The sequence below is a fragment of the Triturus cristatus genome, chromosome 5_1 (assembly GCF_964204655.1).
Source record: "Triturus cristatus chromosome 5_1, aTriCri1.1, whole genome shotgun sequence".
Lineage (NCBI taxonomy): Eukaryota > Metazoa > Chordata > Amphibia > Caudata > Salamandridae > Triturus > Triturus cristatus.
In genome coordinates this window covers 176,612,598-176,629,223 of record NC_140587.1, presented here as the reverse complement: position 1 = coordinate 176,629,223, position 16,626 = coordinate 176,612,598, and the positions used below count along the sequence as shown (strand labels likewise).

At 46.4% G+C, this 16,626-nt stretch overlaps 1 pseudogene across 1 annotated transcript in view; it reads left to right on the top strand.

The window, feature by feature from the left end:
- Positions 1-16,626, top strand: part of LOC146830586 (solute carrier family 12 member 6-like) — a 1,160,668-nt pseudogene that overhangs the window by 616,585 nt on the left and 527,457 nt on the right. The window contains exons 7-10 of the transcript XR_014961448.1: positions 6,040-6,281; positions 8,693-8,907; positions 9,023-9,181; positions 16,057-16,155. The product of XR_014961448.1 is annotated as a solute carrier family 12 member 6-like (transcript). The remainder of the gene's footprint in view (positions 1-6,039; positions 6,282-8,692; positions 8,908-9,022; positions 9,182-16,056; positions 16,156-16,626) is intronic.

The window sequence follows — 16,626 nt, the reverse complement described above, 5'->3', positions numbered from 1 at the left end:
TCACCTTCCGCCTCCTCACCCATGCACACAAAGCCCTACACAACCAAGGCCCAGGATACCTCAACAGCCGCCTCAACTTCTACGCTCCCACACGCCAGCTTCGATCGACCAGCCACGCCCTCGCCGCCGTCCCCCGCATCCGAAGAGCCACAACAGGAGGAAGGTCCTTCTCCTACCTGGCTGCCAAGACCTGGAACTCCCTCCCGACCCACCTCCGCCTGACCCAGGACCACCTTGCCTTCAGGAAGCAGCTCAAGACCTGGCTGTTCGAGCAGTAGCGGACCCCCCTCCCCTAGCGCCTTGAGGCCCCTTGGATGAGTAGTGCGCTATATAAATGCTTTGATTGATTGATTGATTGATTGAGTCTACCAGGTGTTGATGGAGAAGCTGGTTTTGACAATTATTAAGGATTTGCTCCCTCATAATCAAGTTGTACAATCCTGTATAGTCCTGCACCTTGCTGCCAGTTAACCAACCTTCCAAAGCCTTAGTGGCACAATCCACAAAATCAGACCAGTCCTGTGTCTGTGTCTTCTGGGTGTCTCTGAACAACAACCTATATTGCTCAGTGGTTAAGCCAAACACATCTATCAGAGCACTCTTCAGGACTTTGTAATTGTTAGCATCCTCATCACTGACTGTGAGGAGCTTGTCTCTACCTTTGTCAGAAAAGGAGAGCCACAAGATAGCTGCCCACTGGCTCTGGGGTACCTGCTGTACTTTGCAGGCCCTCTCCAAAGCAGTCATCCACTTGTGGATGTCATCCCCATTCTGATACGGGGGGACTATCTTGCTTAGGTTTCTATGGTCATAAGACCTATCCCTATCTCTAGGAATGTTGCTGCCACCAGTGGGTTCTGACCCACACAATTTTTGTTCTCTGGCCAGAGCAAGCTTCTCTTTGGCAAGGGCAAGTTCTTCCCTTTCAATCCTCAGATTGGCTTCCCTCATTCTGGCCTGATGCTCTCTCCTCTGGGGGGAAGTCATCCCCCTGTGGGATGAAGCATTGGAGCTTCTTGAGTGATAGGAGTGGAGAGAGTCCCCTGAGGGAGATCTACCCCTCCTATCTCTCTTTTTAAGATTACTTGGGGGCCTGTAAGGGAAGCTCCCATGCAAGCTCCCATGCAAGCTTAAGTTAGCCTGACTAAGTCTTCTGACTGGGGTCGTGCTACCTCCCTCTTCCTCTGAGGTCTCTTCTAACTCATCTGTATCAGTTAAGTCAGGGGTCTCTTCTGTGGAGGGGAGGCCCTTATCTACAGCTATGGCACCATACTTGGCAGCTCTTTCAGCATCATAGGCCTCCAGAAGCTCCACTAGCTGTCGAAGGGTAGGGTTGGAACCCTGTTTTAATCTCCTGGAGGTACACAGTTGTCTCATCTCCTGGAAAGTGAATGCATCATATCTAGAGGGAATCTGTCTAGGATTCTCCTCTCCTGAGGGAGTATCAGTGTGATCTCCATTCAGGGACATGATTCTAGTGAGGGTGTGGTGTGTGCACCTACCTACACTAGTTGTATCTACTAAACCTCTCTAGTAGTTGTAGTCAGGGTGTGTTACTCCCTTCAACCTACAACTACCAAGTCCAGTAGGACTTAAGTATTATAATCTATGTTATATGTACCTAAACAATATCTGTGTGATCTTTCAATTTAGTATCTCAAGATTGCAATGGTATTACAACAGCAAGCTCAGATCCCAACCGCTGCTCACCAATGTGAGAAGTTGGCCTGATGTAGGATGTCACTAGTTCTAGTGCACACCTTATATCAGTCCAAACAACCCTTATGGTGATTGGTTGTAAAGTCAACCTTATAGACCAGCTATCCTAGTGGTAGCATGGACAAGAGCAGTCTTAGGCTAAACTCTGAATGGCATGTGAAGCCAGCTGTGATACCATATATAATCCCTTGAATACCAAATGAAAGGACACCACAACAGATATATATATATAAAATAAAGTGTATTTATTCTAGTCAAACCCTCAGCACTCTTTATGAGATAAGAGGTAAGTACAACACAGTCTTATTCAAGCATACATTAAGTCACACAGGTAAGTAATACAGTTAGGCCCTAGGGGCCACGCAAACCATATACTAAAGAAGTGGTATAAGGACCACTGTCACGGAAATAGGATAGGCCTAGTCCTAGGGAATCGCTGGGGCTACACTACACTAGCAACAGTTAGGAAGTGGGAGGCCCACGGGATTCAGGTGCAGAGTGGAAACACTCACGCGTAATGCGTAAAAGTCGATAGAATTACTAGCAGTTAGAAATTAACAGTTTAAGGACACTTCTGAAGCAGCTAGAGAGTCGAGACTCGGAAACTAGACCCTAGGATAGTCACTACCCTTGTGAGCACCGAAGTACCCAAGTTACCTAGCCCACAGGCTGCGGGTGCATAGGTGTGAACTTGCGTCGGGTTTCGTTGTGGACTTCTATGGATGCCTGAAGGAAAGTTGCTGACAGGCAGTCAGTGAAGAGTGACCGGTGGATCCCAAGGCTGGGATCAAGAAGAGAGGATACCTGCAAGCAGAAGGGACAGAGTCAAGGTCACTAGCCAGTGACCACGTGGAACCAGGAAGGAACCAGGCGATGTCGTGAAGATTGCAGGTGAAGGGTGAAGCTTGTCGCTGCAGCCACGGGTACCAGGAGACGTCGAGGACGACCAGGACCAGGAGGCGAGCTGTCCCACGAAGGCTCTTGCTGTTGGCGGCGTCGAAGTCGAACTAGGACTCACCAAGCCTTGGCAAGCGGAACCCACGAAGAACGGAGGACTTGCTTCTGGTGCAGACCAGGAAGGTCTGGGGTGCTTCTCTTTTGCAAAGAAGCGGGAGCCAGTCTGGAGGAGCCAAACCAGCAGTGAAAATTTCAAGGTGTGTCGTAACAAAGGCCGCTAGCCAACGGGCAAGACGCGGCAAGCAGGAAAATGCAGAAGGGCCCCACGCAGGACTCGTGGAGTGTGGGGGGCTGATCTTCGGTGCAGATGGTGCTTGGGGTTGGGGCTTCTCAATCCCCGGTGCACAACTTCGAGGGTACCTCAGAAGCTGCGCTGGAAGATACTCGCCACTTTTCCCAGGTAGCCGGTCCCACGTCTCTCGTCGCCTCCACGGATCTCAGCTCGGCTGTGGATGTGGATCAGGGTCGGAGAAGTCTGGAAGTCAAGGCTCTGGTCGGGCTCTGCAGTCGGTCCCTCGTAGAACTTCAGCAAAGCAAAGGGTAGTCACTTGATGGTGCCTGTTTGCACAGGGTAGCCACTCCTTGGCCACAAGGGAGATTCTTCAGTCTTCTTCTTTCGTCGAATGTCGAAGGTCCAGAGTTTCTGTTCAAGTTGCAGGTTCAGGATAATCTAATCTCCTGGGGCCCAGCTACCACACTTATACTAATCTGGGGGGCTGGGTTGCCTGCTAGGTCACGCCTCATGGGTGGGACCTGGGAGGGGGGTGGTTACACCCCCTTCCCTTTGGCCAGTTTCGCGCCAGGACTGGGGCTGGAGTGCCCCAGCACCGGTTTGAACTGGACTATGCATGGGACACCTTGTGTGCCCCAGGCATGTCTCATTCCTTTCAGCCCTCCCTGCCCCAATACACTAAAGTCTGTCTGGGGAGGTGCTAACACCTCCCCAAGCAGGAAACCTATTGTCCAAGCCTCCCTTGCTGGGATCACTCCCAACAGCAGGAGGTCAGACTCGTGTCTGTGGCAGCAGCATCCATTTTGTGATGCTGAGGCTTTGGTTAGAGTTAAACAGCAAAGTAGGATTTTAACATGTCTCTCCCTCTAGAAGGGGGGGATAATATCCTCATCACCAGAAATGGTATGGGGGTATTATTCCAAAGTGTTAGACCCCTTACACGACATGTTTTGATAAAGCGAAACCATAGTTACCATAACCGTTTAAGATTATAAGGCACTTTAAGAGTATATGGTAGGCTATATCATAGAACAGCTATAAGGACATGGTTCCGAAAGCTGCAGACAGGCTCAGCTCATGCTAGAGCACCATCTCACATGTTACCAAGCACTCTGCCTCCAGGATTGTTAAGGCCTGCCATAGGAGTGGCTGATAGGTACACATGTGTCTATTTTAAGGATAGATATAGGTATACTATATCTAAGCAAGGGGTGATTACACGACCTTGCCCCAGCTGAGTGATCAGTCTGTTGTGTCTGATTGGAAGGCCAGGCCAGGGGTGGCATAATACATGCTGCAGCCCCTGGGAGGCCTAGGGTACACCTATGCCCTGGGTACCTAGGGTACACTGTACAGGGTCCAATAAGGTGATCCTTACCAATTGTGTATGTACCTAGGGTACATGGAGTCCATTTTAAAGAGAGCAGACAGCCTGAGACCCTGAATGGCAGGATCTCAGGCCAACTAAGTCGAAAAACCAGCTAGACACTAGGCAAAAAGTTGGGGGTAACCATAGTCAGATATCCACCTTCCTACAACTACCATTTACGGATCAAGTACTTATGAAGACCAAGATAGATCGAGTTCAAGTAATTGAGTCATGCCGACACAAAGGTATTAAGAATCAGTACCTGGGCAGGAAATGAAAAGAGATAAAGAATATGCTTTAATGAGTGACATTGGAAGAAAAGGGCCTTAACAGCAGATAAATCAATGTGTTTTACCCACATTCTTAACTCTTTTCTTCTGGATAGGCTTTGGGTTCAGAGGTGTAGTGATGGATGAGTTGTCCCTGTGATTGAGCAGTCATCTAGACTAGGTGAATAATAGGGACCTTGCACCAGAGGCACCACGTCAACCTATTTGAGCTTCGTTCCACCTGTTTGACTCTGAAGGCCTTTCTCTCCTCCTTCAAAGATAAACTGGTACAGGATTGCTCTGTGCATGAAAACGTGCCACGCTCTGGCCAAAAGGAAGCCCCTTGAATGCCTTAAGGCTAATTCTACCAAAGCCTAGGCCACCTGTATGGGGCTGGCTAGGGGGGATTTAGTGTTAAACATCTTCCAGGCTGCTGCATGAGAACAAGTATACACCTTCACCTGCCATTACTGCCTTTGGCAGGGAGTGCCATTTAATTTGCTAGTCCTTGTCTAAGTCCACTCCGCAGGACCCCCTTTTTGGAGGTAGTGCTTTGGTATCGGGTCAAAAGATAAGGAGCCCATAGTTAGAAATATCCATCACGAGCTGCTTTCCTTTGGTAATGCTCCTTTTGGTGGATTTTGTATCTGCAGATTCATCGCTGCCCTCTAACTTCACTTTCAATGGCATGCACTTTTAGTGTTCTGAAAGGGTCCACAGTTAGATGTCACATTAGCAATGTGTCATGTGGTCTGCGTCTGAGGTTGCTGAAGAAAAACTGACAGCAGCAGGGGCAGATGTCCGCAGCAGCTTGGTGTAAAATCAGGGTCAGGATCCTCACTTCTACCCCCAGCCCCAGCACACACCCACCATGCTCCTAGCATTCTCCCAGCCTCACTGGCTGACAGTAGCAAGGGAGACGCAGACAGGACCACTTCACCTGATACATTAAAAGATACCATGCCGATAAGAAAGATACCTGTATTAATAGACCTCGAGCACAGGGATGCTGTATAGAGTAACAGCCTTCTCATGGGACCGCAGGAAGAATTAGTTCTTTTTTCTGTTTCAAAGCGAAAGTGCAGATTTCGGTATGGGCCAATAAGCTTTCTAGGCTAGATGACTTTAAAGGTGCTTGATTACTACTTAGCCTTTGTTATTAAAAAAAAAAGCAATAAATCGTTGCAAAATTCACTATTGTTCCACATTAGCAACCTCCTTACTACAACATTGCTACTCCGTTTGATCATAATATTCTATTTAGATTCAGGTAATGTACTGAAATCAATACAAAAAAGGGAATAAATTCAGCTCTTTATACTTGTTCCAAAAAACAGAACGCCAAACTAGTAGTTAGTACTACATTTTTAGAAATATGATAGTACTATTTGTTGTCTGCTCCCATCATATCAAAATGTTATGATTATGTCAGGAATATTAAGTAGTTTTTTACTTTAGAGTTTAACACTTCCCTTTTCTGCTTGTCTTTGCAGGTGTACATTGCTCCAGAGGCTAAAATCTTCGACACCAACGAAGATGGAGAGAGCTCAGCAGCCATGTTGAATAACATGCGTATCTATGGCTCCATCTTCCTAGTGATAATGGCTCTTGTGGTTTTTGTTGGAGTCAAGTATGTCAACAAGTTTGCCTCCTTGTTCCTGGCTTGCGTGATTGTGTCCATCCTTGCCATTTATGCTGGAGCAATAAAGTCTTCATTTGCACCACCTAACTTTCCGTACGTATACAAGTCATAATACAATGTATATACAATGTACAAAATAGGCACTGGAATAGAATCAGTGATTTCTGTGCCATAGTCCTGGGCAACGATGTAACCTATTTTCCATTGAAGAGGGGTGCAAGGATTCAGTTTAATATTTCTTGTTCACTGTTAATTTAATGTTATGTTAAGCTAATGTTAATTGCAGTACAGATACATGAATCCAGACCAGGATATCCAGTCACAGTTTGTCGCACTATGAACTAATAAGGATTTCATTGTCGTTCTTCTTGTACAAAAGGAGTTAATCTCTGTTTCACGGGGCACATGATTCATATCTGTGATTTCACTGCCTATCCTCATCCTGCATGTGATTGATGTCATTTGCTGGTGCGAAATACTTTATACTTAAATCACTTCAGCCCTTGACTTACAAAGGTAGTCTCCAACTCTGCGCTTTGTTCATCAGGTCACCTGGATCTTTGCCACCGTTTCAGAATGGAGCATAAGTCACCAGAATCTCATTAAACTCAACTTATGATATTTAGTCAAAAATGAGTTTTAACCTCTTGAGTGCCCATGACGAGATGGTCTCGTCATGGGCCGCGGTTGCGCTGTGCCCATGACGAGACTATCTCGTCATGAACCCCGCCCGCTAATGAAAGGGCCGGCACAGGGCGGGGAAAGGGCGGGGCACTCAAGGGGTTAATATAGTTCAAAAACATTTATTGGTCTTTAAGAGTTTAGTATTTTGTTTAGGTATCTTTATTCAAATTAGAAATTTGATCAATCTGTTTACAGAAATATCAAGAAATAATAATGCTTAAAGACAAGCAAGAACATTACAGCGTGTTCTGTAAAGACAATACTAAGCCCCTATTCTACCCTACCAGAACCCATAAAGAGTCCTTGCAGAAAAGAGTGAGTTTTAAAGGAGCATTGAAATAGCATCGGATTGTAGTTGAACTCCTCATGAAGAGTAGTCCTGGAAACTCGTCTGAATTTACTCTCTCAAAACAGCATCAGCAAACAGTCGCAGTAGCAACGGCTGGAAGTTAAGCTAGGAAAGTAGGCACCTCAGTAGCTATAACCATTTAAGAATTTAAAAATCACTGTCTGCAGTACCTTATAGCAAATAGGGGAAAAGGGGTAAAGAAAAAATGACTGTCACAGAGAAAATAGCCTGGGCCAGTTTGGACAGCATAAAAGCCGTCAGAGCGAGCTCAAGAGGCCGGTGTAAGAACACTCTCTCCAATCTAACAAGAAACACATATTTTAAATACAAAGACACGTATCTATCCACACCAGTGTTAGGTCATCTCGAACCATGGAAAAGGATCATCCGATGGTCTGCTGCTGTCTTCATTCCCACGGTAAACGTACAAAGTCAGCAAGATATTATCTACAGGTCGTCTACTTAGTTGCTAACATTAATGTGCGTTAAATTCACTCTGAGGTCCCACGAGAACCCTACAGTCTAAATTACTATCTATTCAGAACTCCACTGTGTGACAATGAACTATTCTAGAGCAGAAACATTCTAGTTGTAATTTTTACAGAATTAAGTCATGAGCTTCACAGTTTCCTGCATACACCAGTGTTTTAATATACTGTTTAGAATTCATTATTGTGAATATGTAGCAACTAAAATCTAACTAAATACGATGAGAACATGTAGCTTGAACAAAAAAGCATTACATTTTTAAAGTCAGCACATTCTACAAAGATGCCATGTTAAACGAGAACTATTTGTTTATTACAGCACTGTTCAGCATCTTCTAAAGGCATCTATTTAAGGAGAAAGTTAAAAAAGAAGGCAGGGCAGAAGTAGAGAAATAAATTAGCCTAGTCTGGCTTGACAATATAATTACAATAGAAATGGATGCTTACTATGAAAAAAAAACATGCTACACGTTAATTTGCATGTTTAAGAAAAGGCACGTTTTCGATTATTTCATTCTTTGGGCATTCTTGTGTTAATATATTGCACAATTTAGGATACTTATTTTAAGCTACATTTTCCTGCTCTTTCAATCTATTTGATTTCACTGTCTTTATGACGTGTGAATAAATGTCCATTTAAGTGGGTGCAGAATCAAATCTGTTATTTCATTGTTTAAATCACTCTGTGTGATCTAATGCCAATTTTGGAGAAGCTAGTACATAAATCTGTAGTTTTACTATCCGTCTTACTTAGCCACTGTGAGCTAATTTGTTAGTCTTGGGTGAGACAAATATCCCTAATTCCCATTTCTCTTTGAGCTGCTTTCTTCTGTTTCCCACATAAATTCTGCATAAATCTCTTCTCCCCAATTAAATATCTTGATTCTTAGTCCCTTTTTCTGCCTACTGTTGGCTGTCTGATATCAATCTTTCACTTCCGCCTACTGTTCTCAATTTGTAATTTATTGTCTGCTTTCTCCTAGTGTATGCCTGCTTGGAAACCGTACACTCTCCCAGCGTCACATAGATGTCTGTGCCAAGACTGAGGAGAAGGATAATATCACTGTGCCCACTCAACTCTGGAACCTATTTTGCCCCTCCAAAAACCAGCTAAACGCTTCCTGTGATGAATACTTTGTTCATAACAATGTCACAGTCATTGAGGGCATTCCTGGAATGGCAAGTGGTATATTTACAGGTAAGAGCAACTTTGTCCTGGCTTCCAGCCTGAACTATGTCTTTCTGTTCAGTCTTGTCTTTCTCAGTTGTTTGCTGCTTAGTTAGGTCCTTCATTCTTTATCCGACCTCTCTAGAGAACCTGTGGAGCTTTTATCTTCAGAAAGGTGATATCATCGAGAAGCCCTCTGCCAAATCTGTGGATGCTGTGGGTGCTACGAACCAAGACTATGTTCTTGCAGACGTCGCTACCTCCTTCACTCTTTTAGTTGGAATCTTCTTTCCGTCTGTGACAGGTATGTGGTGCTTGGATTTCAGGACAAGCTTATAGTTAGTGGTGCTCATTTGGAGACCTGAAAAGACTGCTGTGATCGGCTTTGCTTTTATCATTTCATATTATCACTCATAGAATGTTTGATTTTGTCAGGAGAACCATGGTACAATGTTTAATTTGTCTTCATAGCATGTCCATGACTACTCAGACATCCCCAAATAGTTGAATAATTGTGATGAAATTTACTGAATTTGTTAAATATTTTGGGCCGTGAAAACAGAAAAGTAAAAACATGCTGTGTATAAGGCATAAAAGAGTGTTCGAGGCATGTGGGCTGCTGAATTCATATCTGTGCATAGATCGCTGCCTAGTGTTGGGTCCGGATGATTGCACATTGTTGTCCTGGAAGAGTGTTCGAAGTATCACGAGATAGGTGGCTCCTCCCCTGGACTACAGTGCGCATGGGCATCCTCTCCATCCTCAGATTGTTTTTTTCCGCCATTGGGTTCGGATGTGCTTATCTTAGCTCAAGTTAGGAAAACTATATTTAAGGCCAAAAGTCTTTAGATATCTTCGGTATTGTTTGCGTTCGGTATCGATAAATTATTATACTCGTTCTCGGACTTATTCACCCTTCTCGGACCGAGTTTCGGTCCGACCATCGATCAACGTTCGAAGATGGAATCGAGGACTCCCTTCAAGAGATGTCCTCTATGTCACGCAAAATATCCACACGTTGATGTCCATCCGGTGTGTAACAAATGTTTATCACCGGATCATGATGAGTCCAGGTGTATGGCCTGCGCCCGGTTCCGGTCGAAGAAGACCCTTCGGAATAGACGGGCGGCTAGATTGGAGGCCAAAAAATCGGCGCCTAACCCGGTTAACATATTCAGCACCGAGGATGAAGAAGTCGAGAGCGTCGAAGAGATAGACTCGAGCCATGCTTCGGAGCATGAATCCCAATATGACGACGATGATGAGGAGATCTTCGAGGACGAAGACGTCGTCGACGAGGTAGGAGACGACGATGACGCCCTTGGGGCCGAGGAAGATAGCAAAGGCGAGGAGCTAGGCCAATCCGTCGATGCGGAGGCCGAGGGAGATAGTCTTGATAAGGCTCAGGTCGAGGGATCGCCTGCGGGCCTTACCCAAGATCAGTCGGATCGTTCTACAGCCCCGCCTGAAGGCCCGGCTTCGAACATTTCAAAAGAGCCAGAAATATCGAAAAAGACTGGAGTCGATTCCGTGAAATCGAAACCAAAACCAGCACCGGTCAAATCGAAACCGAAAGTGCAACTGGTTCAGGTCGGATCGAAGGCATCGAAGCCCTCCAATCCGTCGACACCGAAGAAGGACGTCAGAGCCGACCATAGAAAGAAGGACTTCGGTACCGAGAAACAGAAGAAGGCCCTCGGTCCCGAGAAGACGCAACGGCCTATAGCACCGAAGGTTGGGGGACCAAGGTCAAGGTGGTCGATCCGACTACATCAACACCGAAGAGTGCTGAGACTGCCAAAATACCGGATCAACAAGGCGTCGATCCCAAACTTTGGATCGAACACCCGAAGACTGGAAAGAAACCGGAGACCGCGTCGAGGCCTGTCTCCAAAGAGCCTGTCGGTTCCAAAGCACCGTCTACCTTCACGTTGCAACAGGTGTCGGAGTCCCTAAAGCGCATCAGGGAACGGGCCACTCTCGAACCGAAAGCGGGTCCCGAACCGCACAAAGTCGCCAAGGCTCACTCGGCGCCGGCACCGATCAAGTTTGGATTGCCACCACCGGGGGCACTGAAGATGTTCGAACTTAGGAAGAGTATCGAACAACCAAGAACAGTGTCCACGGAAAGAACCGATGTCGAAGACTCACAGGACCAGTTTATCGACGCCGACACTGGTAGGCTGTTGTTCCGCAAGCGGAGAATTGTTCCAGAAAAGGCTTTGGACTCATACAAAATTCCACTAAAAAGGAAAATGGCGTCAGGTTCGACACGAGTGCTTGTAGAACCTTACCACACCTATGATCAGGAACCACCATCCTTTTCTCCCACACACTCGGAGGCGGATGCAGGAGAGGGCTATACCGAGGATGATACCACTTATCCTGTGGATAATGACCCTGATGAACAACAGCAAGACCAGGATCAAGCATGGGGAGACCCTAATGACCCAGGAGACCCACAAAATGCTCCTGACACTCATCCTTATAATATAAAACCATCTCCCACTGAAGATACTGCTGCTTTTAACACCCTCATTGAAAGAGCGGCTGCCAATCACAGAGTGGAACTTCATTCTGACTCTGTGGAGGAGGATTTCTTGGTGGACACGTTCTCCACATCAGAAAGAACGGTCAAGACTCTACCAATGTTAAAAGGGGTTATTAAACATGCTAAGGACATCTTTAAGGAGACAACCAGAGCACGGGTATTGAACCCGAGAATAGAGAAAAAATACAAACCTGCCCCAGGAGACCCAACGTACATTAAGGGTCAATTGCCGTTGGACTCCATGGTAGTTTCTAATGCTCGCAAGAGAGCTAACTCGCAGACTACAGGTGATGCTCCTCCTCCAGACAAGGAGTCCAAAGTGCTAGAAACATCAGGAAAGAGGATAGCAGCACAAGCCGCAAACATCTGGCGCATTGCCAACACTCAGGCACTCCTGGCCCGATACGACAGGTCACACTACGATACCCTAGAAACACTGCTAGAACACCTACCAGATGAATACAAAGATGGAGCGGAGCTCCTCATCAGAGAGGGGCAACTCATTACAAATGCGTCCATCAAATGCGCACTAGATGCAGCTGACACTGCAGCAAGGGCAATCAACACTAGTGTGATGTTGAGGAGGCACGCATGGCTGAGAATATCAGGTTTCAAACCTGAGATTCAAAATAATATCTTGAATCAACCAGTCAACCCAGACTTTTTTTTTGGCCCCGAGGTTGACGCTACACTGGAAAAGATTAAAAAGGACACTGAAACTGCGAAATCGATGGGGGCTCTACAGTCGCAGCAGTTTTGGAGTGGCTCCTTTCGTCGCCCCGGGAATAGAGGAGCAGCTAGAGGTCAGGGGTCCCAGCAGCAGTACAGTAAAGGAGTTACCCAGAATACCTATAATAAGAACAATAGGGGTGGATATTGTGGATCCAGCACCAAAGGCAGAGGACGAGGACACAACAACACCAGGTCCTCCACCAATAACAAACAGTGACGTCTTGTCACTGCCCCTCGCCCACATAACACCGGTCGAGGGGAGACTCCAACAGTTCCTGCCAGTCTGGAGATCCATCACCACAGACAGGTGGGTCACAGAAATTGTCCAGTACGGTTATTGTCTGGAATTAACATCCAATCCACCCAACATACCACCAAAACACCGTCCTATGTCCGCAGAGCACTTGGCATTATTGCAGCAAGAAGTACTAAGTATGCTGCAGAAAGAAGCCATAGAGCTCGTGCCTGTAGAACAGCGAGGGTCAGGGGTGTACTCTCTGTACTTCTTAATCCCAAAAAAGGACGGGTCTCTCAGACCTATACTGGACCTGAGACCTCTCAACCAATACATTCTGTCAGAGCATTTTCATATGCTCACCCTCCAGCAGGTTCTGCCGTTACTCAGTCAGGGAGACTTCCTAGCAACACTGGATTTAAAGGATGCGTATTTCCACATACCCATACACCCATCACACAGAAAATATCTCAGGTTCACTCTACAGGATCAGCATTATCAGTTCAAAGTCCCCCCTTTCGGAGTAACAACGGCGCCCAGAGCCTTTACCAAGTGCCTAGCGACAGTGGCTGCACACTTAAGGAGACAGCACATTCACGTCTTCCCTTACCTGGACGACTGGCTTGTTCAGGCAAAGTCAGCCAGGCAGTGTGCCAGCCACATATCCCACACCATTCACCTTCTTCACAATCTGGGATTCTCACTGAATTATCCAAAGTCACATCTTCAACCCGCCCACGTATGGCAATACCTGGGCGCGACCATAGACACTCTGGCAGCCAAAGCTCAGCCAAATTTAGCGAGGATCAACAGCATGCAACTGCTGATCAAAAAGTTCAGACCTCAACACTCCCTTCCAGCGCGAGTGTTCATGCAGTTGATAGGCATGATGGCCTCCTGCATCTTCATAGTCCTGCACGCGAGACTACATATGCGCCCGCTTCAGGAGTGCCTGGCACGTCAATGGAATCAGACTCAAGGACAGTTGAAAGACCTAGTGTTGGTGAGTGGTCGGGCATACAACTCTCTGCATTGGTGGAATCCACAAAACCTTTCCAAGGGCCGACCGTTCCAAGAGCCTGTTCCACAAATAATACTGACGGCGGACGCGTCTCTCCACGGATGGGGAGCTCATGTACTCAATTACACAGTGCAGGGACTATGGACGATACAGCAACAAAAGATGCACATCAACCTTCTGGAACTGATGGCAATCTTCCTGGCAATGAAGGCTTTCAAAGTACACTTGTGCAACAAAGTCGTGTTGATCCGGACAGACAACATGACTGCCATGTACTACATACAGAAGCAGGGAGGAACACACTCTCCACAGTTGTCTCATCTGGCTCAGAGCATGTGGAGGTGGGCCATTCAGAGGAACATGTTCCTCATGGCAGAACACCTCCCGGGCAAGGACAACCAAATAGCGGATCTGCTCAGCAGACACAGCCACCAAATGCACGAGTGGGAGCTACATCCATCAGTACTCCAACCGTACTTCCAGCAGTGGGGTCATCCAGAGATAGACCTATTCGCCACAAGGGAAAACGCAAAATGCCAAATCTTTGCCGCCAGGTTCCCACATCCACAGTCGCAGGGCAATGCGATATGGATGAACTGGTCAGGCAGATTTGCGTACGCTTTTCCCCCAGCGCCATTAATACCGCTCGTGGCACGCAAACTAAGGCAACACTCAATGACACTCATCCTGGTTGCTCCAATGTGGGCACGCCAGCCATGGTACACCACGTTACTAGAACTTTCCGTGGTGCCGCCTCAAAGACTGCGGCTAACACCCAAACTTTTAACACAGAACCATGGCGAAATTACGCACCCAGATCCGCAACAGCTGAACCTGGCGATCTGGCTCCTGAAGTCTTAGAGTTTGGCTACCTGAACCTGCCTCCAGAATTTATGAATATCATCAAGGAGGCCAGGAGACCCACGACCAGAGCTTGCTATGCGGCTAAATGGAAAAGATTTGTCATTTACTGTAAAAACAATGACATTAATCCGCTGAATGCATCCATTCAGAACATCATCTGTTACCTGTTACACTTATACCGATGCAATCTGGCATACAGCTCCATCCGTATACATCTAACCGCCATAGCAGCCTATCTTCAGAACAGGCAGCACCTCTCTTTATTCAGAGTGCCTGCCATCAAAGCCTTCTTAGAGGGACTCAAAAGAGTGATTCCTCCAACACACCCACCGGCACCGGTATGGAACCTGAATGTGGTCCTCACCAGATTGATGGGCCCACCTTTTGAACCTCTACATTCATGTGAGATTCAATGCCTCACCTGGAAAGTAGCTTTCTTAGTGGCAATAACTTCGTTGAGAAGAGTTAGTGAACTCCAGGCACTAACCATTCAAGAGCCATTCATACAGGTTCACGCAAACTGAGTTGTACTACGTACCAACCCCACATTCATGCCTAAGGTGATATCGCAGTTCCACATGAATCAGACTATTGAACTGCCTGTTTTCTTTCCAAATCCAGAAAATGTCGCAGAGAGAATGCTCCATACACTAGATGTAAAGAGGGCCCTCATGTACTATATAGACAGAACAAAGGATTTTAGGAAAACAAAACAACTGTTCGTTGCCTTTTCTCCACAACACAAGGGCAACGCCATTTCCAAAGCAGGGATAGCCAGATGGATCGTTAAATGTATTCAAATTTGCTATGAAAAAGCTAAACGCACATTAACGATTCCCCCAAGAGCCCACTCAACACGAAAGTTAGGGGCGTCCATGGCTTTCCTAGGGAACATTCCTTTAGAGGAAATATGTAGAGCAGCCACATGGTCCACTATACATACATTTACTAAACACTACTGTGTAGATGTACATTCAAAACAGCAGGCAGCTGTAGGACAGGCTGTTCTCAAGACCCTTTTTCAGACTGCTGCAGCTGACACGGGCAGCCGCCGCTAATGGAGGGACTGCTATATAATCTATGCACAGATATGAATTCAGCAGCCCACATGCTTTGAACCGAATATGCTACTTAACAGTATGCATCTGTTCTTGGCATGTAGGGCTGCTGACATTCATATCGCCCACCCTCCTCCCCGGCGCCTGTAGCGGCTGCAGCACTCAGAATTACTGTATAGCATGGTCATCACTTACTGTATCTACTCCATCACTGCCACAATGGCGAAAAACAATCTGAGGATGGAGAGGATGCCCATGCGAACTGTAGTCCAGGGGAGGAGCCACCTATCTTGTGATACTTTGAAGACTCTTCCAGGACAACAATATGCAATCATCCGGACCCAACACTAGGCGGCGATCTATGCACAGATATGAATGTCAGCAGCCCTACATGCCAAGAACAGATGCATACTGGTAAGTAGCATATTCAATATAGTTTTCTTTGTTCACACCAATTGTGGCTCCACCCCCTCTTTCCATGAATATGATTAGGGGGTGGGATTGTTGTGGCTCAGTGTGCCCGTTTTTTAGAGGAAAGATAGTCTGAAACATGGGTTATGTTTGATAATAAAACAATTGTCAAATGTTAGAAATGCAATACACGAGGTGCTGCTGTTCCCTCTCTGCCTGTGCCCCAGCCTTTCTTCTGATCACCTGAAAAAGGATTTTCCTGTTTTTGCTATTGCCTGTGTCCTAACATTTTGCTTCTACCTCCTAGGCATCATGGCTGGATCCAATCGCTCTGGAGATTTAAAGGATGCTCAGAAATCCATTCCCATTGGCACCATTCTAGCTATTCTTACTACGTCTTTTGTCTGTATCCTTGAAAATTAATAAGGACCAGATTTTGGGGGCTCAGGGTGCTTCACAATTTCATTATTTACAGACAAGGGTTTCTTTCTGCTGGCGAAATAAGGACATTTGTGTATAATGAAGGCACTCTCTGTTTTCTTTTTAAAACTGTATGGGGTCTTTGAGTCTCCAGAAACAGGCAGGAATAGCTGAAAATGAAAACCTGGAAGCCACACACAGGGGCAGTTTCTCTTGTGTCCTTTCTATGCTACATAGATTTCTTCCGTCTTGTACAAGAGCTCAGACGGCCATTACAAGAAGAATGCCAATGGAAATGAAAGATTCTCTAATTAATAGATGCATCCCCTCTCCAAGCAGAGCACTCCTCCTCCACTAAGAAAAGCAAACAGCACTAAAAATAGGGGTGGCTCTTAATGCTTTACCCTCTCACTGCTTTCTGAGAAAGCATTCCACTGTGCCAGAGTAAAAGGGGACT